A 25,298-nucleotide genomic window follows, 5' to 3' on the forward strand; every position below is an offset into this window, starting at 1 on the left:
TGCTTGCTAACTGTGTGGCCTTGGGAAGGCATTACCCTGCGTTTCAGTTGCCTTATCAAAAAAAAAAAAAAAACAACAACCAGACAGTAATGGTAGCCAACTATTAAGTAACCCCATCCATGTTGTAAAGCATTGCTACTTCATGATTTTAGAATCTGGTTATATTCCAAAAATTCAAGTTTGTCCATACAGAGGTGGGAAAATGGTGCCCAGTGCTGGGAAGGCCATGGGGGAAGACACGCTCTGTTTACTGTACATGACCCTTGTATCCTTGCAAAGAGAGGGCTTAGAGAATTCGATGTGGAGATCCACTGCTTTGGGCTATTTCACCTCTCAACTCTCAGAACAAAAGACCAAAAGACAGGACCACCAGGAGATCTCCAAACCAACAAGCATTTGACAATCAACAAGTATTCACCAAACAATTGAAATGGCTCACTTTCTCCTCCTGTTGCCATAAAACCATCAGAGTCTCCACCAGCAGATGTATAGGAACCACTTACTATGCGCCAGGCACTCTGCTAAGCAAGAACCGACTCATTTCATCCTCACAAAGCCGATCCCAGTGATTCCCAAATTTCATTGCATGTGGGAAGCTGCTAAAAATTCCAATGCCTGGGTCACACCCAAACCAATCACAGTATCTGCGGCGGGAGTAAGCATCAACTTAAAAAAAAACAAAACAAAAAAACCCTGGGTAATTCCAATGTGCAGCAAAGTCTGAAATGCTTACTTAAGGGCTGGGAACTGTTACTACGTACATTTTTCAGATAAAGCAACTGAGGTACAGACAGGTCATGCCTTCCCAAAATCACATAGCAGAGTTGGGATCTGAACTCAGTGTACCTACTGCCAAACACTAAGAAATCATGTCAGGTAGAGATTAAAGAAATAATATAAATCACTAGTGTGCAATGAAATGAAGTGGGAAGGGGGCAGAAGAAATTGTTAGAATGTACATAAACTAGGCAAAGAAATGCAGGAAATGAGGAAGGCTGTGGACCTGAGGAAAATCCTACCCAATCCAACCAGATAGGAACAGAGTTTCCACTTTCTGAAAAGCTTATCATGTAGCCATGAGAATTAACTGTTTAGGACCTCTGGAAAGCACATGTTCTAGAACAGTCGTTCTCAAACGTTGGCCTTCTGAAGCTCTCAGTAGGTCTGAGGCAAAACCACTGCTCTAGGCACACCATAACAATCATAAATGATAAGCTGGGAGCTACAGCCCTGCAGAAGTATTTCAGAGTCCCTAGGGTCACCAAGATGAAGTCTGTCTCCCCACCTCTGCTTATTCAATCTAGCTGAACCCATCTGTCTTATGCCTCCCTCTGTCAGCTCCTTCTCCAACCTGCTCATCCCATTCAGCCAGGCTGTAGTTAATGCCTCCTCCAGGAAGCCTTCCTGGATCCTAGATCTCTCATGTGCTCCCTAAACCCCCTCCCCATAAACTGATCACTACACTTGCTACACGTTTCATGGCTTTCTTCTCACACATCTACCTCTCCCACCAGACAGGAATGTGAGCCTCCTCAAGGACCCATGACTGTTTCTGATGACTCTTTCCATCTTCAGCATCCAGCACAGGCCTGGCACATGAAAGGTGCACATGTGAGCACACCATTCTAGCAGGAAGGGCAGAAATGGAGCAAATTTCTGAAGTGGGAGCTGGTTTTCCCATAGCTATAGATGGTCCCAATGTATAAATTGGATGTGTTTCAATGTACATACGTAAGTTGTTTTAGGTCTCAGGATTCATCTCAACTCTCTGTGTATCATACATGGTGGTTAAGTACGAGGGCCTGACCACAGAAATGTGTTTAATGTGGCTGAATTGTAATTTTAACACTCAAGTACAAGACTGCTCACGGTTTAGATTATATAGAACAATAATTTCTATGAAAGACTGTGACCAAAGTTCCAGTAGCAGGAATGCATCTCATTCCTGGCCTCCTGCCCCTCTGTTGTAAGACAATAAAATCTTGGACTCGCCCTCGCCTTGCACCTGCCGTAGACCGTGAGCGAAGATCCCAGCTGCCAACTTTCCTGCAGGCTGCCTCCCTCCACCAACACCTTCCAGTCTGGTCATTTCAGACCCATGTTCTATTTTTCTCCAAGGACAGCTTGCCAATCTTAGAGAACACACTCTGTCATGGTTTTAATGGGGGCTGGGGGAAAGACTGGCTGCCCCCTTCTTCCAAGATAGCCAGGCAGAGTCCTCTCAGAGCTCCCCAATCTGGCCGAACCCAGAGAGTGAGGATGGGAGGCAGGGGAAGGTTCCAGTCCAGATCTGGCAGGCAAGAGCACTTGAAGATATTTTGAGTCAGGCACATGGTCCCTGAAATTACAATGTTGAGTTCTCATTTCTTCCACAATGACACAGAGTGGTCCTACTGCAGGGAAACAGGCGGAGGTTATATCTGACCAAGAATCGGGTCCTCTAAGGTCCCGGTTAAGATGAAGTAACAGTTCTATGTCCAGGACATTTGAACATTAGGACCACAGGATGGGGTATTACCTGTATCCACAAATTTGGACATTCTGACCACAGTCACTGCCATGTATTAGAAACCTATACCATTCTCTTTCCATTCCTGGCATTGCCGCAGCTGCCGGGTGCCCTCTCATGTGCACCCCAACTGAGACAGGCAGGGATGGGCCCTGGAACTCCTAGAAGCCCTGCACCACCCCCCTTCATGTTGCATGTGCAGCTCAGCAAGCAGGAACCATCTAGTTCATAGAAGCCTCTGCGAAAGAGTGCTGCCTGAGGGAGTTAACAAGCCACAGAAGAGAGGACACATGGAAGCACACACCCAGATCTCCTGAGCCAGGCAGCCCTGTGCTCCAATCTCATTCTTGTCACTTACTATGGGGCTTTGGCCATGACAACGTCCCTCACCTCCATTTTCTTAACTGTGAAAGGGGAGAGGGAAAACCTAACTTGCTCTTCAGTTATAACGATCGGCATCTGAACCACAGAACACAGATAACTATTTGAGCGAGTGTTCCCTCAATTCTCCCAAGGATGGAACCTAACCGCCCTTCTCATTCTAGAAGCATCGGAGAGAAGTTAATTACATACAACATATACCTTAGGGCATTAGGGTTTAATTCTGTCAAGAAAGACTGATACAGAATGAGTTGGGCATCACAGGTAAATACTACCCTCCAGGTTCCCTGAGGGTTCCTGGGGGGAAGGGATTAAATAGACAGGCAGGAGCTGGGAATCAGGAGGGCATGGGTGGAAGTCCCAGTCCAAGAGAAGGGGGAGAGCATGGCAGAGCCAAGACAGAAGCAAAAACTAGCTTGACGTGCTCTCCCCCTTCAGTTCTGTTTCATTTGAGATGCAAGGATGAAGGAAATCATGTGAGCACTTTTTACCTAATGCATTTCTGTCTGCAAATGTAAAATACAATTAATTACAGTTACTGATCTTCAAACTGCCATGTATTCCATGTATTATATGATTTGCCTCCAGAAAGCAATGTACATTTGGTGTTCCTTCCTGATGCTTTAGAAATAACCAAATTACTTCTTTCTAAAACCTCTGAGTTTATACTTCCATGATTTTATGATCCCATTTATACCATTACATATCTCAAAAGCAAACATTTTTAAGTGTTTAGCTTTCAGACAAAAAAAAAAAAAAACAAACCAACAAAACAAAAAAAAAACCCCAGAAAACCACTGACAATTTCTATTTTAAATGAATCCTTTCAAAGCCTCTTAGCTCAGGAAAGGAAGAGGAAAGAAGGTTCACTGTTTTCAGCAGCAAGCAGAGAGGTCAACACACCAAGCTGTAGGGCCAGGCATGAAGAGCCCTGGACCAGAGATCAACAGATCTGGGATCTAAGGCCAGGTCTCCTGCCCTTTGGAGACTGCTGCTTTCCCTTGGACACGTCATTTTACTTCTCTGGGTCACAGTTTCCTCATCTGTGGAGTGTAAGATCTCTTCCAGCTATCAAAGTATAGAACTTTACCTATACTCTGCTTCAGTATCTACAAAAGGGGAAATATTTGCCTCCAATATTCAGGAAGGTGAAGACCAACAAGAAAATATTTGAACAAGGCTTTAAGATTATATAATGAAACAGAAATAAACAAGACACATAAAATCACAGGGCTATCGTGGGGGACCCTAGAGGTCTGGCCAGCTAGCTAAAGTGAATCTCAACTCTCAATGCACAGAAGACAGTTGGCAACAATCTCTCTTCTAGCCTTCCAGTAGCTAAGGGAACCAGTGTATTCTCCTCAGGAAGCAGACTGAAAGCAAGCTTGAACTGACAATCAAGCCAGGCAGAGTCCCCAGTCTTTCCGAAGGACACTAGGCATTAGGTTTTCCCCCTGCACTATTCTACAGATATAGATAATATGCCCTCAACTGGTGTAAACTGCAGACTAAATAAAACGTGCAATTAATGACCTCATTGCCAAAGCCAAATCCCAGCCCATGTCTGAGCTCAGAAGTTCCTAGGGCACAGAAGCCCCGCACCTGGCAAGAAGGGCTCCACCTCTACAGAGCCATGAGAAATTAGGCCTGTTACTTCTCTCAGCCTCTCTTGTCTCATCTGTAAAACACGGAGAGTAACAGTATCTACATTTCAGGGATATGAAGATTAATGAGGTATTATTGCATGTAAATCCCTCAGAAGAGTGCCTGGCTCAGACTAAGTGTTTGATAAGTACATTCATATTGACATCAATAGTAATAGAATTCAATAATTATGTATATGATACTAGAGCAGATGGGAAGGTCCTGAAACCCAGGACACTCCTGGGCAAAGGCAGTGGCTCCCTGCCTCCATCTCCTGACCCTTTCCGGTGGTCTGAAATTAAGATGTCTGCAAGGTAATGGAGGACTGACTGGAAAAGAGGAAAAGGGACCTAAGGATGGTGGTGGCGTGGAAAATCACAACCAAAGGAACTGAAACAAGGTGTGCTGTGAAGGCTGCAGCAGGGAAAGCACTTGTTGAGAAGTAGGTAAAAGGCAAGAAAGCACCATGTGGGAGAAACTGGGGAAAGAATCAAGACGCCGGCACGTACATAGCACAAATAAAAAAGCAGATAATCATACCGGGTGGAAGGAAGATGGCAAATTTGGAGACCGAAGGAAGTAACTGAAAATTACAATATGGGATAAAAAAAATAGTCACATAAAACTCTAAAGGACGTGGGGGCAGAGACCGAGGTTCAGCACACAGGAAGGAGTGCATAATTAAAAGGGACCAGGAGAACAATGGAGTGAGGAGGTTTGCAAGCTGGGGGACATGAAGAAAAAAGGTGCATTTGGAAAGGTGGAAAAATGAAATGGACTGATTCTTCTGTGCCTGTTAGCAAAGGAAAGCAAAGAACTGGGAGATCTGAAGGGGGTTTATGGGGAAGAAAACACCATGCAACACAGAAAATGAGAGGAGGTGCAGAGAAAACGTTGGAGGGGGGTGTGGGGTTTGATTTTGGATAGCCTTGGTAATAAGTGTTCACTAAATTCAAATTATTGTTCTCTTATTAACACTATCATCCAATGCTGGGAAGCAACTAACCCGGAGAGTTTTGTTTGTTTGCTTTGGTTTGTTTTTTCGCACTTGGAGGGAGGGGAAATTTGCTCAGGCTCTGTAACTTTGCACGTCAGATGGGTGGCCCGCCAGCACAGGTCACCTGAGTTCCCCCTGACGTGGGCAGCACTGCTGGTTTCTACCTTCCTAGGGCTAGTATGCAAATTCCCGCACCACGTCAACCACAATTGGAACCAAACCGACTCCAGCAACTCCCTCCAACTCAGAGGCGACAGACACCGGGTCCCACCGGTCTTTCTCGTGAAATGAGACCCAGCTGGGACCTGAGGAGAAACCTGCTCTCAAAACTAAGTTCTCCGACCGCATCCGCCCTAGGGCCGCCAGCGGCAGCTGACCTGGGCTGGTGCCGGCCGCACCGGTCGCGCCACCCGAGGGAGCCGAGCCGTGAAGGGAATACCGGCCGCACCAGGCTCCCCGAACCTTTGTCCGCCCTCCCTGCGTAACCTCGGAGGCCCGGCCCAGCGAATCGGGAGCTCGGGGTAAAGTTTCAAGGTAATCCCCGAACAGGTCGTGCCGGAGACGGCCTCTTCCAGGAGCACCGCCTGCACGCGCTCCTCGGGGGCAACGCCGCTGGCCGAACCGGAGGCGGAGGGGGGGAGGGTGTCGCTGAGCAACCACTGCAGGGCATCAACAGGTGGGCATCCCGGGCTGCCCCGAGAAGAGGCCAGGAGGACGGAGCAGGGCGTCCCCGAGCCATGAAAGCCGTCGCTTGGAGCTAATTCCTCTCTGCGGGCTCCCAGCTAACAGCCCCGTACGCATACCCTACGCCCCGAGCGCGCCCCGCACAGGGGCACGCCCGTGTGCAGCCTCACCTCGCGCGGCTCCCACTCCGCGGAGCCTCCAAAGTCAGTGGATCCAAGATGTCCCTGCGACACAGGGCCGGTCCCGTTCCCGCGGAGCTCGGAGCACGCCGCGTTCTCGCAGGAGCCTCTGCTCTGGTGCACTGCCTCTGGGCTGGCGGCGGGCGGGGCGGCCGCTAGAGAAAGCGCGCCGCTGAATCCCGCCCGCGCGGCTGCCGCCGGCTCCCCAAGCCACGCCCCCAACCCGCCTCGGGTCACGCCCCCAGCCCTGCTTTTAGGGCTACGCCCAAGCCACGCCCCCAGTCTGGCTCTCCCTCAACTCCCCAGGCCCGGAGCTCGCTCCATCCCCCCAGGCCACGCCCCCGACCCGCCTCGGCCACGCCTTCAGCCCCAGGACTCTGTCCACTTAGGCCACGCCCCCGACCAGGCTCCCCCTCCACACCCCCTGCCCAGCGACCAGCCCCCAAGGCCATCCCCGCCAACGGGCCTCCTGTCCCCACCATCCTCCCAGCCATTCTCAACCCCCCACGGCATCCCCCATCTCCCATCAGGATATCTCCCCCAGCCACGCCCCTGGCCCTGCTACACCTCCCCCCCAACTTCAGCTCTCCTTGCCCTCAGCACACCCCCAGCCCGGCTCCCTTCCAACCATCGCCCGAGACTACCCCATACCACCACCCCCGGCCCGGGCCCTCTAAGCCAGGATCTCCCCCTACCCCATCGACCCCCCAGCCTCACTAGCCCAGGGTCGGAGGAGCCGCCGCGTCGCCCAGGCAAGACCCCCAGCCCACTCCTCCCACCTCTGCCTGGGCCTGGAGTTCGCTTTAGGCGAGGGCGCGGAGGCTGTGCGCACTTCCGAGCAAAGGAAACACTAGGTGTGGATTTTTAAAACTACCATTCTTCCCCCCGGAACTAGGGCGAGTCTTACGTGTACTGTTTAGTGAACCCACTCAAAGTACTACCACCTTTTCGATGTGGCTCAAGGGGTAATCAGTGATTTCACATGAAAACCACAGAGGCGAAGCAAACCCTTCTGTGCTAGGATGTGGACCCCAAATACCCTGCGATTGTTTACATGCAACTAATGAAACTTACAAGTAAACATATTCTTTTAAAAAGTGCCAGTTTTTAGGTGATTCATTTGAATGGTTATTATGCACCAACACTACTGTAAACATGGATTATTTTTATAATCAAAGAACCATAACAACTATTTTTAATCTAAAGAACATAAAATGATTAAATTACCCAATGAAGAGTCAAAACGAACTTTATATACTCTTTTTTAAATAGTGAAAAAACTATTCTGTATAATATCAAATGGTGGATACAAGTCGTTATGCATTTGTCAAAATCCACACAGAGAGCGAACTGGAATGTAAACTCGTTCATCATAATGTATCAGTATTGCTCATCAGTTGTAACAAATGTACCACAGTGATGTAAGATGTCAATGATAGGAGAAACTTGGGGGGGTGGAGTATATGAGAAGTCTGCTTTACAGTTTTTCTGTAAACCTAAAATGCTCTTAAAAAGTCTATTAATTAAATCATACACACCAAAATATTAATGGTAGTTAACTCAGAGTGGTGGAAATTTGGACAAATTTTTTTTGTTATTTGAATTTTTATTGAAATCCCCAAATTTTTGGCAAGGAGCATATATATTTTTAAAGCAGGAAAAATTTTATACAAACTATGGAAAATTTTAGAGGCATAGCATGAGCAGCTAATATCAAATATTCCATTTTATTTCTATTTTATATAATTTTTTAAACATCGCCTGAAGCTCTTATAAGTGTTAAAAAATAAATCTATTTTAGTATTGTTAAAAAAAAGAATCTCAAGGGCTACACCGAGTTTCTAATGATCTCTTGAGGATTAGCACACACCCGGGGAAACAAATTTGATTTTTCTTTTTAAAAAATCTGGGTCTCAAAGGATCATTTCTGCCTTCTTGGAAATCATCATTAATATTTACATGCATCACTTTTTCTAGGGAAGTAAAACACTATACTCAAGACTAAGTTCTTGGGGGGTTAAAGAGTCCTGGCCCTCAGGTTCATGGATCTCTGCAGAGTTAGAGGCATCGGCTTCCCTGATAGCTGTGATCCAGGGCAAGGCTTTTGCCTGAGTTTCAGTGTTTTCCTCCGGGAAAAGGGAAACCTCCCTCTCTGCATTGGTCAGAAAATACCAATCTTTAGCCCATATAAGAATCCTGGCATTTTTGGACACACAGGTGCTTAATAATTATTAGTTCCTGTCCTCAAAATATATATATATATTATATATATATATATTTACACATTTTTTTAGTGCTTTAGTGAGAATCTTGAGCGCCTGAGACAAAAGATACAAACCTGTTGGAGCAAGGCAGGATGGTTCTCGAAAAAACTCACTGACATGACATGGAGGGATTGGGCGCTTAACAACAGCACCATCACTAGCTACAAGCAAGAACTGGATAAATCACCAAACCTCTCTGCATCTCATTTTCTAGTCAGTTAAATGAAAGATTTGGACCAGCGATCTCTAAGTTTCCTTCAGCTTCCATCACTGCAAGGGGAATCTCAGCGTGGCTTCTGAGTAAAGAGGCTTAAGTCTCCTGTAGTGACCTCTCTCTTTGCCCACAGGACCAGCCATCACTCACCGCCCTGCAAACAAAGCTGACATCTGCATTCTACCCTCCCCACAAAAGAGAACCTCCCAGGGTTTCTTTGAACTTTTTTTCCTCTCTGAGATCTGCTGCTACCAGACTCTGAACTAGCAGCCTAAATTCTATCAGTAGCCAATCCACAGTTTTCCCCAAAGATTCATCCTAACACTACTGGAGACTGTTCAGGGATAGAAACTACCATTTCTCATCCAAGTGTAAGGTGCATTTTTTTTCCTCATAATTATTTCTCCAAAATTTTAATGTGTATTTCTGTTACTATTTATTGAGCACTTAATATGCTGTGTCATTTACATTCCTTATCTCCTTAAAGCCTCAAAGCAGCCCCCGAAGTACTATTATCGTTCTTGTTTTATAGATGGGGAAAACAAAGTTCAGAGAAGGTGAATGAATTACCTAAGGTCGCCCAGCTGGTAAATGATGGAGCCAGGATTTAATCTGTTGCTCCTGCTTTTAAACACTATGAAGAAGGCCCTCAAGGTTCTGAGGAAGCATTATGGTGTTCCCTCTACTGGAAGTCCCCACTTCTCAAGGCTTTCAGGAGAAGGGACAAGGGAGGAAAGTGCTCTGGACTGAACGTTTGTCCCCTGCACCTCAGTCTCATATATTGAAGCCCCACCCCTCAGTGAGATGGTTTTAGGAGGTAGGACCTTGGAAGGTAAGCAGGTTTCAATGAAGTTACGACAGTGGGACCCCATGATGGGATTAGTGCCCTAATAAAAAGAGAACTCTGGTTCTCTCCCTCTCCTTCTTTCTCTCCCTTGGGAGGAAATGGCAAGAAGGTGGCCAGAGCCAGGAAGTGGGTCCTCACCAGACACCAAATCTGGTGACTTGTTCTTGGACCTCCCAGCCTCCAGAAATGTAAAAAATAAATTCCTGTCATTTAAGCCGCCCAGGGTGGTCTTTTGTCATGGCAGACAAGCTGACTAATACAGAAAGTAAACTCCTTTCTCCTTGTTTTAGATTGTTTTACTTTGAGAACCTTCCAAAATGTAACCCTCTGGCCTTGGGCCCTACCCCCTACTACCTAAAGAGTTACCTGACTGGGGGGAGAAATCCACTGGTCCACCTAACTTACTACTAATTCATTCAAGCTTTTCACTCTTTTCAAACCTCTCAACCCAGAGTACTCCAGGGAGCAATCCGAGGTCAATGCCTTTGCCTCACAGCCAGACTGTCACCTGGACGGGGTACCTGATGGTCTACACCTGGCTGGCAGAGCAGTAGGGCCATGCAGAGAATATTAGCAAGAACTTTTCATGCAGACCCAAAGTCACAGTCTCTCACTTTATCAAGAGTATCACTGACATTTTTTTTTAAGATTTTATTTATTTATTTGACAGAGAGAGACAGCCAGCAAGAGAGGGAACACAAGCAGGGGGAGTGGGAGAAGAAGAAGCAGGCTCTTAGTGGAGGAGCCTGATGTGGGGCTCGAACCCAGAAACGCTGGGATCACGCCCTGAGCCGAAGGCAGACGCCTAACCACTGTGCTACCCAGGCGCCCCTATCGCTGACATTTTTATCTTCATCTGTCGGTCTCCAGCATCTTGTTTCTTAATTGGTTGTGAAGGTGGGAAGGGGAGAAAAGGCAGTTTGGCTGGCCCACAGTTGCCCCTGAGGGGGAATGTAAAACCTGAAAGAGCATAAGCCAGCCCTGTGGCTCCAGGAAAGTTGTTTAACCTCTCAGTGACTTTCTCTTTCTCTGTGACATACTGTGGTAAAGATTAAGTGTGATAACGTATGTCACTGTCTGGCACATGGTGAAATACTTAGTAAATGGTGGTTGTCATTACTGATCAGAATGGTTAAGAAGGATTTGCGGTCTTTTATTCCACAGTTCATCAGAGCAGACATCTCTCTAATCTAAGCTTCCTGGGATGAAAGAATAATGTTAGGTATTCATCAAATTATTTGAGCACAAAAGTATCTATTCGAGGGAGAATATGGAGTGTCCAATTAATCTGGGCAGAGAGAGAAAAGCGTTTTCCTTGTTCTTTGCCCAGGAGCCAGCTCCAGCATCCTTCTGCAGCGTCCTCCCTTGTGCACTCAGCCGAAAGGATGCTGGAGGGAATCTGATGGATCTGGAGGGAATCTGATGGGCAGGACAGCCATAAGAAAGAGAGGAGAATGAGCAGTAAAACCATGTCCCCAGCCTTCTTACTGGCCAACCAGAATCTGCACAAAGCCACGAGTGCAAGGGAAGTAGCTGTCTGCAGCAGCCCGATTCCCAAGTGGTTCTGAAAGCTCTGCAAGACCCCTCCGCCCCTCTCTGAACCGCGACTCTAGGTTTCAAGGGTGTACATTGGCTAGACTGAGGAAGAGAATTTTCAAGAGCAGTTCTCCACAGTCTTTCTCTTTGCCTCAGCCAAGCAACTCCTGAAATCCTGTCTTCTTTATTACATTGCCACGAATGATACCTTCATCTATCAATTTTTGCTTTATCGCTCTAACCCCTTCACTGTGCCACAGTTTGCCTTTAACCCTCTACAGGCTGTCATCTCTACGTTAGTGACGGCACTGGCTTCAGAAGCAGGCGGAGCTGCCCTAGGTCCCCCTTTCACCCTTCACTAGCTGGGTGGCCTTAGATAAGCTCCTTTGTACCTTAGTTTCTTCATCTGTAATATAGAAATAATAATATGTGCCATGTTGTGGTGGTTTTTTTTTTTGTTTTTTTTTTTTGAGAGAGAAAGAGCAGGAGCAGGGAGAGAGACAGAGGGAGAAGGAGAAGCAGACTCCCCACTGAGCAGGGAGCCTGATGCAGGACTCGATCCCAGGACCCTGGGATCGTGATCTGAGCCAAAGTCCCTTAACTGACTGAGCCACCCAGGTGCCCCTGAGGTGGGGAATTAAATGAGATAATCTCCGTGAAGACTTCAGATCCACCAGACCTACAGAGAGTATGTAATATGAATGGCTGCTACAAGTACACACACAGGCAAACCCAGACCTGCCTGGTGAACGCCAGAGTCTTTCTCAAGGCTCACCTCACGTTCACTTCTTTGAAACCTTCCTAACTTCCCTAAATAGGGTTTATTACTTTGTATTCCATGAGACCCTAGACCTCAGATACACTTTTATTTTAGGGCTAACCAAAGAGGTTATAAGCCCCCCGAGGCAGTAAATATATATATTTACTATATACATTAGTATATATCCCCATATATATATATTTTTTTAATTAATAGACTTTTTTTTTAGAGCAGGTTTTAGTTTACAGAAGAATTAATCAGGAAGTTCAGAGAGTCCCCACATAACTTCCTTATTCTCACCCTCAACAGTTTCCCTCCTTACTAACATATGGCATCTATGTGGTACATTTATTAACAACTGATGAGCCCATATTGATACATTATTATTAACTAAAGTCCATAGGTTACAGTGGGGTGCGCTCTTCCTATATACAGTTCTATGAGTTTGACAAAGGCAGGATGTCATGTACCCACCATCGCAGTGTCACACAGAACAGTTTCACTGCCCTAAAAATCCCCTGTGCCCCACCTGCTCACCCCTCCTCTCTAACCCTGGCAAACCACTGATCTCTTTATCATCCCGTAGTTTCACCTTTTCCAGAATGTCATATAGTTGGAATCATACAGTATATAACTTTAGCTAGCATTAATTACTTCTTAAAAAAAAAAAAAAGATTTTTTGGAGGCGCCTGGGTGGCTCAGTCAGTTAAGCATTTGCCTTCGATTCAGGTCCTGGTCCTGAGATTGAGCCCCACATCAGGCTCCTTGTTCAGCAGGGAGTCTGCTTCTCCCTCTCCCTCTCCCCCTCTCCCCACTCATGATTTCTCCCTCTCTCTCAAGCAAATAAATAAGATCTTTAAAAAATATATATTTATTTACTTGAGAGAGAGAGAGCACAAGAGGGAAGGGCAGAAGGAGAGGGAGAGAGAATCTCAAACAGACTCCACATTGAGCACAGAACTCAATCCCAGGACCCTGAGATCACCAAAACTAAGAGTCAGACACTTAACTGACTGTGTCACCCAGGCGCCCATAATTGTTTCTTTTATCATTTCACCCTAAGACTTCAGACACAATTTTTTTTTACCACTGATCAAAGCCATAACCTCCTTAAGGGCAGAAATTTTTTTCTTTTATTTATTTACTTTGGGATCTCCCACAACACTAGGTATATAGTAGGTATTAGGTCTTCAATAAAATAATAATAATAATACAGTATTAGATGTTACTCTATCCTTTAAGGTATATTACAAACCTGAAGAGTGAAATTTTAAAAAAAAAAAACCAGTTCCTAAATTCAGGGTTCTGACCGTCTAGGCAGACTGCCAGTTCTTTTTGGCTGATTTTTATAAGTCCTATTAAAACAATAATTCTTTTCAACTCCAAAATTCTAAGCAAACTCCTAATAACCACCAGGACCCACAAGTATAATTTGAGATGAGTCATGTGACCAGTTTTGAATTTCAGCTCTGACCAAACTCTTCCATTTTAAAACCCAAGTTAATTCTTTTTTTCCCCCCACTGACTTCAAAAGTAAAAGAGAACAAATGAGAGAGAACAAGATGATTCACTGTTCACTTATAAGTAGCCTTTGAATAATGAGGGCAAGTTAAGGAGGCAGTAATAGTAAATCTTAAAACAGAGGGTTACCTCACAGATCAGGATATTAACTAAGGAATATTCACTTAAATCTCTAGACCTGGGTAGCAAGGGAATATAAATAAATGGATGTGCCAGGAAAAGGAACTATAATAATAGAATCATATTCATAGAGGTTTAAGAAAACAGTGGTAAAGCCATATACTGATCAAAGTCACTTAGACTCAAGCCTTCTGGCACCTTCCTGGACTTCTGCATTGCTTGAGACATACAAAATTCACCCTGAACATTTTTCAGAATTAAACCAGTCATGTTTACAAGTAATAAAACTGAAATGTCTCACTATCATTATGATAGCCACCATTCTCTGAGACAAAGTATACTTCACGCTTAATTATATCTTTTCTATCTTTTTTTAAAGTTTATTTATTTATTTTTAGTAATCTCTGCACCCATTGTGGGGCTCAAACTCACAACCCCAAGAACAAGAGTCACATGATCTTCCAACTGAGCCAGCCCCTGCATCTTTCCATTCAATCTTCAGAATGAGAGTACAGGTTTGGTATAAGACACAATTGAATTTGAATCCTACCCCTGCCGCTTAGTATCTAAGTGACATAGAGTAAGTAACTTTTTATCTCTTAGCCTCAAATATTTAAAAAAATTGAGGTATGATTTAGATACTATGCAGTACACAAATTTTACATGTGTAGTGGAATGAGTGTTGCGTGTGTGTGTGTATGTGCTGGACAGATCCTAAGATGACCCACTGTAATGCCTGCCTCTTGATGTCTGTGTCTTTATGTAAGCCAATCTCCCACTGTAGACAGAATCTGAAATTTTCACCCAACCAATAGAAAATGGCAAAAGTGAGAGGATGTTATGTTTTATAAAGACCCTCTCCTAGCGGACTGGAGGGAAATACTCATTGCTGGCTTGGTGAAGTAAATGGCTCCATTGGAGAGGCCCATGTGGCAAGGAACGGTGGGCAGCCTCTAGGACCTGGGCGGTGGGGGGCTGTTGCTCTTCAGTCAATAGCCATAAAAAAGTTGATCATACAACTGCAAGGAAGTAAATTCTGCCAGCAACCTGAACTAACTTGGGAGCAAGTTCATCCCCACTCAAGCTTCTAGATCAGAACACAGCCCAGCCCACATCTTGATTGCAGCTCAAAGCCAAGGACCCAACTAAACTGTGCCCAGACTTTTGATCCATGGAAACTGAGAGAAAATACCCATATGTTGTTTTAACTCCACTAAGTTTGTGGTAATTTGTTTTCACATCACAGAAAACTAATGCAATATCAACGTAACCACAAGACTGATCAAAAGATAGAACACCTCTAGCACCTCATGTGCCCTCCCAGTTAGCAATGCCCATACCACAAGGATAAAGATTATTCTAACCACCATCACCATAAATTAGTTCTCTTTGTTTTTGAACTTCATATAAATGGAATCATGCCATATGTATTCTTTTGTGTCTGATTTCTTTTACTTAACATTGTGTCTGTGAGATTCATCCATGTTCCATGTAACAGTAGTTCATTCTTTTCCATTGCTGGGTAGTTTTCCACTGTTTGAATATACCATATCCCATTCAACTGGTGATGGACAACTAGGCTGTTTCTACTGTTGATTATTATGCTTCTATGAACATTCTTTTTTTTTTTTAGATTTTTTTATTTATTTGACAGAGAGAGACACAGTGAGAGAGAGAACACAAGCAGGGGGAGTGGGAGAGCGAGAAGTAGGCTTCCCACTGAGCACGGAGCCTGACACAGGGCTTGATCCCAGGACCCTGGGATCATGAACTGAGCCTAAGGCAGACGCATAACAACTGAGCCACCCAGGTGCCCCTTCTATGAACATTCTTGAGCATGCTTGCACCAGAAAAAAATTATACTTTTTGGAGTAAATATCCAGGAGTGGTATTGCTGGGTCATAGAGTTTGCACATGTTTACCTTTATTTGGTACCACCAAACATTTTTTCCAAAATGGTTGTATCAGTTTACATTCCCACAAGTGATATAATGGACTTTTGGGGGCTCCACCACCCTCATTAACACTTGGTATTGTCTTAGCCTCAAAAAAATAGGGATAACAACAGTATACACCACCTAGAGTTGTTTTGACCATCAAGTGAGAACAAATGTCCTCATAAAATAGAACTTGTTTGATAAATAGTAGATATTTATTTCCATTTTGCTTTTCAGATCACGCAGGTAGAAGTGGCTGGGCTGGAATTCAAACCCCAAGGGAGAAATTCCAAACTCCATCCTCTTTCCACCATACTTCCATTAGGTCACTTCCCAGACATTTTTAATGGCCATCAATCTCTACAAATGTTTCAAAATTGTCTCTTTTTTTAGACTCCATTCTCCTACATAGATCCCCAGGAAGTATGTGTTCTTTCTACATGACATAAAAGATAAATAGAATTGCAACCTCACAATGTGAAAGGTATTTGCAATTTCTTTTACAGAAAATTCTCACTCTCTTTTTTTGCCATTTACTGTGTGCATTCCCTCTACCAAATATCTTCTGTTGAAAGTGGCCTTGGTTGCCCTTGCTGATTTCTTCATCTAAAGAGCTTACTTTATGGTTAGTTCCTAAATGGTCAATATCTTCACTTTCCTGCCATATACTAATAGACCACTTGCGCTATTACTTCTTCCTCATCTCCATGACAAGAACAAGTTCTAGTCACAAATAAAGGCAGTGAAATGGAACATAAGGATTGTGTTGGTGGCAGCAAGAGAGAAGCTGGTGAGGTAGGCCATGTAGCCCAAAGACAGGACAGCAGATGGACAATGTGGTTCCCACATCAGAGGTCCCGGGACCACACAAAGATCTACTTGAAAAAATCCCAAAGACACTTGGGCTCATCTAGCATCAAGGCTCATTTGCCAAAGGGCTAATGTGTTTGAAATGCACTGGAATGTTATAATGTTGATTTAATGTTTGTGGAGGAAAAAATGCAGATGAAAAAAAATCAAATTGAGGACATCGTCTAGGGAGGATGCCCCAGTCTCAACTCAGAGAATATAATTAGACGTGAGATCAGATGTAATACAGATTTTTTTTTCTCAGACACATACTCAGGATTGCTTTTTGTTTTGCACATTGCCTTTATCATATTCAACTACCCTGTGTATGGAAATTCAGAAAAGTTAACGATGAAAAGAACATTACAATTTAAAAGTAAAAGTGAAAAAGAACACAGAGAATCGATATTCAGGCCTGAACACCAGGGTAAGAGAGACAAAACTGTTTCAAGACCCATAAATTCCTCCAGGATGGTTGAATTCTACCAAACATTTAAAGAAGAGTTAATACCTATTCTTCTCAAACTATTCTCCCAAAAAAGAAGAGGATGGAAACTTCCAAATTCACTCTACAAGGCCAGTATTACCCTGATACCAAAACCAGATAAAGACACTACAAAAAAAAAGGAAAATACAGGCCAATATCTCTGATAACATGGATGCATAAATCATCAACAAAATATTAGCAAACCAAATCCAACAATAGATTAAAAAATCATTCACCACAATCAAGTGGGATTTCTTCCTTCGGATGCAAGGCTGGTTCAATATTTACAAATCCATCAACATGATACAACACGTTAATAAGAGAAAGGATAAAAAACCATATGATCAGGGGCGCCTGGGTGGCACAGCGGTTAAGCGTCTGCCTTCGGCTCAGGGCGTGATCCTGCCGTTATGGGATCGAGCCCCACATCAGGCTCTTCTGCTATGAGCCTGCTTCTTCCTCTCCCACTCCCCCTGCTTGTGTTCCCTCTCTCGCTGGCTGTCTCTATCTCTGTCAAATAAATAAAATAAAATCTTTAAAAAAAAAACAAACCATATGATCATTTCAGTAGATTCAGAAAAAAGTATTTGACAAAGTACAGTATCCATTCATGATAAAAACCAACAACAAAGGAGATTCAGAGGGAACATACCTCAACATAATAAAGGCCATATATGAGAAACCTGCAGCTAACATTATACTCAATGGTGAAAAATAGAGAGCTTTTCCCTTAAGGTCAGGAATAAGACAAGGATGTCCACTCTCACTACTTTTACTTAACATACTATTGGATGTCCTAGCCACAGCAATCAGAAAAGAAAAATGAATAAAAGGCACTTGAATTGGTAAGGAAGAAGTAAAACTTTCACTATCTGCAGATGACATGATACTGTAAATAGAAAACCCTAAAGACTACCAAGAAACTATTGGAACTGATAAATGAATTCAGTGAGGTTGCAGGATACAAAAATCAATGTATAGAAATCCACTGCGTTTCTATACACTAATAATGAAGCAACAGAAAGAGAAATTAAAACAATCCCATTTATAATTACACCCAAAATAATAAAATACCTAGGAATAAACTTAAACAAGGAGGTGAAAGACCTTTACTCTGAAAACTATAAAGCAGTGGTGAAAGAAATCCAAGACAATACAAACACATGGAAAGACATCCATGCTCATGGACTTGAAGAACAAATATTGTAAAAATGTCCATATTACCCGAAGCAATCTACAGATTTAAAGCAATCCCTATCAAACTACCAATAGCATTTGTCACAGAGCTAGAACAAGCAATCCTAAAATTTGTTTGGAACCACAAAAGACCCTGAATAGCCAAAGCTACCTTGAGAAACAGTAAGTTTCTACCCCTTATCTTCTTCTCTTTCTGGGATCCCTATAATGGGAAGGTTATTATGCTTGATGGTATGGCTGAGTTCCAAAGTCTTCTCTCATTTTGCACAATTTTTTTTTCTCGCTCACATGCTCAGCTTGATTACTTCCCATTACTCCGTCCTCCCCGTCACTGACTTGTTCTTCTGCTTCCTCTACTCAGCTATTTCGTCCATCTACTGTATTTTTAATTTCATTTCATGTGTTTTTCATCTCTGTTTTGTTCTTTTTTATCTCCTTGTTTAGGGTCTCACTGATGTCCTCCACTCTTTTCTCAAGTCCAGTGAGTATCTTTCTGATCATTACTTTAAATTATCTCTCAGGCATATTACTTAGGTCTCTTGCTGTGGTTTTGCCCTGTTCTTTCATTTGGGACATATTCCTCTGTCTCCATAGTTTGTCTAGCTCTCTGTGTCTGTTTCTGTGTGTTAGGAAAGTCTGCTACATGTCCTGCTCTTGAAAGCAGTAGCCTTATGAAGAAGAGGTCCTGTAATGCCTTGCAGTGCAGTGTCCCCTATTTACCAGAATCTGGCACTTCAGGGGTGTCTCCCAGGTGTGTTGCTTGCACTCTGGTATTATGGCTGAGCCACTCTTTCCTTTAGTCCAGTCATCTGCAGTGCCCTTCCTTGCCTGTTGTGGGCAGGGTTTGGTCCCTGTGGTGTTAGTGGACCAGTCTGGGGCCATGTTGGGCAGAGTTGAGTCAGACCAGGCGTTTGCTAGAGATGCGGGAGCACCAAACTGCAGGGTACTTTCCCTATGCTGTCCCTTGAGAGGCTTTCATTGGTGTGCAGGGCTTATAATCTGACCAGCTATCTACCCCCAGGCCACAGCTGAGCCTCCATCTGACTCGTGTGTGTGGTTATCCCCTCTCCCTTGGGCAGGAGTCACTTTGGAGTGGTGCTGGCCCTTTCAGGGCTGCTTGCACACTGCCAGGCTTATGGCCCTGGTTTGGGTGGCCTCTGGCCAGCAGCATACTGGAGGCAGCAGATTCACAACACCTTCAGAGGAAAGGGCAAGGAGTCCTTGCAGCACAGGGACTGAGGTCAGCCTGGCTGGAGGGGATAAACCCAGGAAGTGTGGTGGGTGAGGGGGCAGGGTGTAAGTAAAGCCTTGTTGGTTTCAGCAGGTGACCATAATGTGTTTACCCTGGCGGGGGCGGGGCAGGGGAAGGAAATGGCACCTGCCAGCAACTTTGCTCCTGGAGAAATCCCCCAGCAACTCTGAGATTAGTAAATAACCCTCACTCCCTTATGCCCCAAGGGTTGGTTGGTTTCAGCCAGTGATTCTCTTACGTCTTGCCTTCCTAACAAATAGGTATTGTTTCCTGTTCTCTGGCAAGTTCTACATGCAAGTTTAAGCTACTGAAAATGTTATTTACAAAATAACACTGACATTATATGTTCTGTTGTATCATTGAAAAACCAAAAAGGAGGCTCTTTTTTAATTCCATCTTAATATTTCCATAAAACAGAAAGCCCAAGAACTCAATTTTGATGATAGTTCAGGCCTAACTATGTGAGGACGAGACTGATATCTGTCCTTGGCCCTCAGGATTATAAGGGTTAACCTAACTCCTGGACCCTCACGTGGGTCTCTGGGTCCCTTACTACCTCAGTCACAAATAATTTTATCTAGTGGTCAAATATAACATTCGAATCCTCATTCTACTTCTTTGTAGTCTGAGTTTACATTCCAGCCTGACTAGCCACACCACTGAATCACAGGGCTCCTTTCTGCAGTGCACAGAGAAGAGCCTTTCTTTATGATTGGAACGCTCATGGAAACCATGAATAATAAACAAGCAGCTCTAGCAAAATGGACAGCCACTCCTGTGACCCTCCTTCCCTCCGTCCGCCCCTCCCTGGCCTCCTCAAGCTTTGCAAGTCTCTGTAGCACGCTCATGTTAGAACAGAATGTCATGTGTTCTTGCTTATCTAATCTGTTTGGTCCATCTAGCCTCTGTCGGATGGAAACAGGTGTAGGCACAAGAGAAGGGCTGAGCCAGTTGCCTACAGAGCTCAACTCTGCAACCAAGCTCCTCTCTGGCTGTCAGCCTCTGCTCAATCCTGTGACAGAGGATGGGGTTTTGAACCCCTGTGATGGGAGGTGTTTGGATTTGCTGCCTCACGTCAGGTGCTCCTCAAGGAGCCCTGGCAGGCGGCGTTACTGAGGAGAAAGCTGGGCTTGGTTACATTTCTAAGGTTGCCATAGTTAGGTAGCACCGTACACAGCGCACCGCAGCTTATTCTCTTTCAACTCGACAAGCATTTCTGCTATGATGTGACACACGCGCACATTTCTAAACAAACATCCCCCTTGCTCTCTTCAGTTGTGCACCAAAGATAGCAGGGTTCACAGGAGACACAGGGCTGAGGCAGGCCACTCCAACCCTCACAACTTTATTACCAGAGCCTGAATGAAATAGTAATAACCCTAATAAAAAAACACAATGAAAAGGCAAGGTAGATTCCAAGTAAAGAAATACAGCAGAAAATATAGGACTTCATCTTTAAAAATGGGAGAGAATGAAAGGAAGGGACTCAAACAGACATCTGTTCCCCCATGTTCATAGCAGCATTATTCGCCGTAGCCAAGAAATGGATGCAGCCCAAGTGTCCACTGACAGATCACTGGATAAACCAACTGTGATGTATTCGTACAACAGAATATCATTCAGCCTTTAAGAACATTCTGACACAGGCTGCGACATGGGTGAACATTGTGGAAATTATGCTAAGTGAAAGAAGCTGGGCACAGAAGGACAAATACTGTATGATTCCACTTACACGAGCTACAGTAGACAAAATCATAGAGGCACAAAGTAGAATGGTGTTTGCCAGGGACCAGAGGGAGGAGCGACAGGAAGGGAGTTATTGTTTAATGAATATGGGGTTTCAGTTTTGCAAGATGAAAGGGCTCTGGAGGTGGGTGGTGGTGATGGTTGCACAACAATGTGAATGTACTCGATGCCACCGAACTGTTCACTTGAAAATGATTAAGATGGTGAATTTTATCTTCTGGGTAATTTACTATGATTAAAAAAATAAGAAATAAGTATCTTCACAGAAAGGGTGTAAGGGTTTGACACCAATGAGTTATGGGGACAAGGGCAAAATGCACACAGATTGAAAGAACGGAGCAGGGGCACCTGGATGGCTCAGTTCGTTAAGTGTCTGCCTTTGGCTCAGGTCATGATCCCAGGGTCCTGGGATCGAGTCCTGCATTGGGCTCCTTGCTCAGCACGGAGCCTGCTTCTCCCTCTGCCTGCCACTCCCCCTGCTTGTATGCACTCTTTCTCTCTCTCTCTCTGACAAATAAATAAATAAAATGTTCTAAAAAAAAATGAAGAAGGAAGTGTATGAAGGAGGCTGGGGAAGAGGCTGCTGCTCTTGGAGGCACCAAACGCTACCCGTCAGGAATCTCCGTGAACTGGGAAACTTCGGCATTATATTGACATCCTTTCCCTGTTTGCCAGCTACACTGAGCTGAACCACTTTACAGAAACTCAACCTGTAGCAAAGCAGACTATACTACGCTGTCATGACCAAGTTACTCAATCGGGTCATCCTTCCACCTCCTTCTACCTTCCCTGCCTTGGGTTCAGCCTAAATTACCAGAAATGCCGCATGTCAAGGCATCAACCTCCGTGCCCATTAAGCAGACTAGTTTTCTTGAAGCACAGTTTTTATTTTATGGAGAAAACATTCCACTCTTAGTAGTAAAAACATCATTACCTAGCAGGTACTATCTTGCACCCAACACGTGCTTGGTGTTACAGACTCTGGAAGATGACACACTCAACTAAAGGCCTATGGGAAAAAGAATGTATTGGGAGAGATCAAGAATCACCAATATGTTTCCCTCCCTTTATTCCATGTGGAACGCATAGTTTTTCTAGGAAGAAAGCATTTTATGTCTAAACAAGGTTCTCTTAAAAGAGGAACTAGCACAAATGTCCATATTTGGGGGATGTGAATCAGATGTCAGTCCATTGTTGGGATGGGCTACTTTACAGTGTTGCAGAGGGCACACGGGTTGTCAGCACATTGCCAGCCACAGCAGGAAGGGCTCTACATACAAAAGGACATGCTAACTCAATGTGTAATATAACCACGGTGTTTTAAAAATGCCTATGGGCAAGTAAGAAAATTATTGGCAGTTTTTAAAAATATTTTATTTGTTTATTTGAGAAAGAGAATGAGCAGGGGGAGAGAGAGGGAGAAGTAGGCTCCCCACTGATCAGGGAGCCCGACACAGGACCTGATCCCAGGACAATGAGATCGTGACCTTGAGCTGAAGGCAGACGCTTAACCAACTGAGCCACCCAGGAGCCCCAGTTATCGGCAATTTAAAAGAATTTCTGTACACTTTCTACAGTAACATCTTAAAGAACATTTTATAGCCTATATTCCTCTATGTTGATTGTCAAGCTGGTTTACAGGTAATTTCTTATCTTGTTAAGGCTATGTAGATAAAAGTATAGACTACTTAGTTATGTATCTCCTTGGCAATTATATAGTTATCAGTTCCTACCTTTGACTTAAAACCGACACATTTCCCGTCAGCTGCCCACACGGAGGCCACTAACAATCACGGGGATGCTTGGTCAGCATGAAGACAGGGGAGTTGGCAGAATTGGATGATTCACCTTGTGGGGTTTAAAGAGTCGGATGCTCCCGTCCACAATAGGGATGGCCTTGGTGATGGGGCCTGAATGCTTACACTTAATTGGCTGGAATCCCTACCAATCATTTTTGAACTAGGACAGGCTTTGTCACTGAGATCAGGGAAGCTAATCTGTTGCCCGAGGCTCCCTCTACCCTAAACCAGCTGTGGATAGGTACTGCCTAAAATACTATTAACGCACGTTCCACCCTCCTGCCTAGTCCGCCAAGGTTCTCAAATCTATTTCCTTCTTCCTAGCTTCCAAGGCTCTCCAGAAAGTGACCCTACACCACCCGTCGGGTCTTCTTCCTTGTATCTGGAATAGCCTCATCCTCCTCTTTTGCCAACATAAAACTATCTCTCCCCCAGGACCAGGTAATGTTCTGTCTTCCGTGAGGTCTTGGCCAATGTCGTCTGCAAGGATTTACCCTTCTTAGTCTTCCTCACACCCTCCTGGCCAGCACCACCAATTTGGCATCTAGCGGTTCTCTATTTTTTGTTCATGGACATTTTTCTCCACCTGGATTATGAGTGGAGACTTCTCACCCTGGACAAGGACCTTCTGGAAATATGGATTAAGTCATCTGTATCTGCTCTCACTGCATAACTTTTTTCTTTTTCTTTTCTTATTCTTGCTTGTGTCACATAAAAAGCAAAGCCTCATTCTATTAGTCTTTAAGAGCACACGGTATTCCAGTGTCCTTTTTCCTCAGCAAGCACTGGCTTCCTTTCCACTATCCAGGCAGCTCCTCCCCAGTCTAACAAATCCCATCTTGGCTCTTCCTGCCTTTCTTCTCTGACCCCGTAAATTAAGGATTATAGGAAGTACTTCCTAGTCTTTCTCTGCTCTGAGGACAAATCTAGCTACACAAATGCTTTTGTTTGGGTGCCAGCCTCCGTCCTCTGACTCTTCTGGGGGCCTGAGATTATTTTCCCTACTTCTGCTAACAGTTCACTGGGCTTATGTCCTCTGTGTCCTCAAATTAACCAGAACCCTCCAGGAACACACTAAGGAATGCGACAGTCAGCTTCTTCGGACATAAGCCTTTTCTTTTGAAGGGACATACTTCTTTTTTTTTTTCCCCAATTTCATTTATGCATTTGTCAGAGAGAGAAAGAGAGAAAGAGAGAGAGCGCACAAGCCGGGCGAGTGGCAGGCAGAGGGAGAAGCAGGCTCCTCTCTGAGTAAGGAGCCCAATGGGACTCGATCCCTGGACTCTGGCAACATGACCTGAGCCAAAGGCAGACGCTTAATCCACTGAGCCCCCCAGGCATCCTGGATTTACACATTTTAATCAAGTAACCTGTCCATGCCTTTCCACACTCTCTTTTTGTGGGTATCACCGACATCCAAATTCTAAGTGATGTCAGCATTGCCAGGAGTCAAGAAGAAGGTGGTTGGCACAGGTTGCCTTTGACTTGCCTGGTTCCGCATGGTGGCTCATCGCGGTGAATTGCTGTAGCTTCGATGCTGTCTCTCTTCCAATGCCCCTTTCCTCTCTGCTTTCTGTCACCTCCTCCCTACCCAGAAGACATCCATTTCCTCATCCTCCATGAGGTCACAGGTCTACTAAAATTTTAGTCCAAATTTGGGAAGGAATGAAGGATCTCAGGAGAGGGGTCAGCACCTTAAATCTGAAAGCAAGCTCTGGGCAGGAACTGGAAGACAAGGGCACAGAGGTCAAGACCCAGAAGTCGGCTCGTCATCCATGTTGTAACACTGCCACCACCGGAAGCTGGCCCCGCAGGCTCTGTGCCTTCCTGCCCTGGGCCAGCCTGGGAATGGGGAATGGAAGCTCAGTGGCTGCTACACCGAGGGGTGGCAGTGAGGGGCAGGACTACAGCAACCTGCAGGGACCAAAGGACCTCCACGAGCTACTCGGCCGTGCTCAGCAAAGCCTTCTCGGGCCAGCCTGGTACAGCTGGCGCCGTGCAACAACCAGAACAGAGAGCTTGTCCCACTTGCTCCCGTCCTTCTTAAAAAAGATAGCTTGTGTGGAGCACCCAGCATCATAACTGGGATGCGGTGCTGAGTGACGCTGTTCACTTTCTTTTTTTTTTTTTTTTAAAGATTTTATTTATTTGTTCAACAGAGATAGAGACAGCCAGCGAGAGAGGGAACACAAGCAGGGGGAGTGGGAGAGGAAGAAGCAGGCTCATAGCAGAGGAGCCTGATGTGGGGCTCGATCCCATAACGTCGGGATCACGCCTGACGAAGGCAGACGCTTAACCGCTGTGCCACCCAGGCGCCCCCACTGTTCACTTTCTATCCTCTTGTCCTTTGGGCTTAGGATGTGGAGCTTATAGGC

General features: G+C 44.8%; 1 protein-coding gene across 6 annotated transcripts in view; it reads right to left on the reverse strand.

Annotated features, from left to right (window-relative positions):
• Positions 1 to 25,298, reverse strand: part of SPATA13 (spermatogenesis associated 13) — a 328,178-nt gene that overhangs the window by 136,293 nt on the left and 166,587 nt on the right. The window contains exon 1 of one of the 6 annotated variants that reach the window (XM_011226799.3): positions 6,386 to 6,560. The exons of the other annotated variants lie outside the window; for them this stretch is intronic. The gene's annotated coding sequence lies outside the window, so the exon portion shown is untranslated. Of the gene's footprint in view, positions 1 to 6,385; positions 6,561 to 25,298 lie in introns of those variants that run through there. 6 annotated transcript variants of the gene reach the window in all.

This window comes from Ailuropoda melanoleuca, chromosome 7 (genome assembly GCF_002007445.2).
Source record: "Ailuropoda melanoleuca isolate Jingjing chromosome 7, ASM200744v2, whole genome shotgun sequence".
Taxonomy (NCBI): domain Eukaryota; kingdom Metazoa; phylum Chordata; class Mammalia; order Carnivora; family Ursidae; genus Ailuropoda; species Ailuropoda melanoleuca.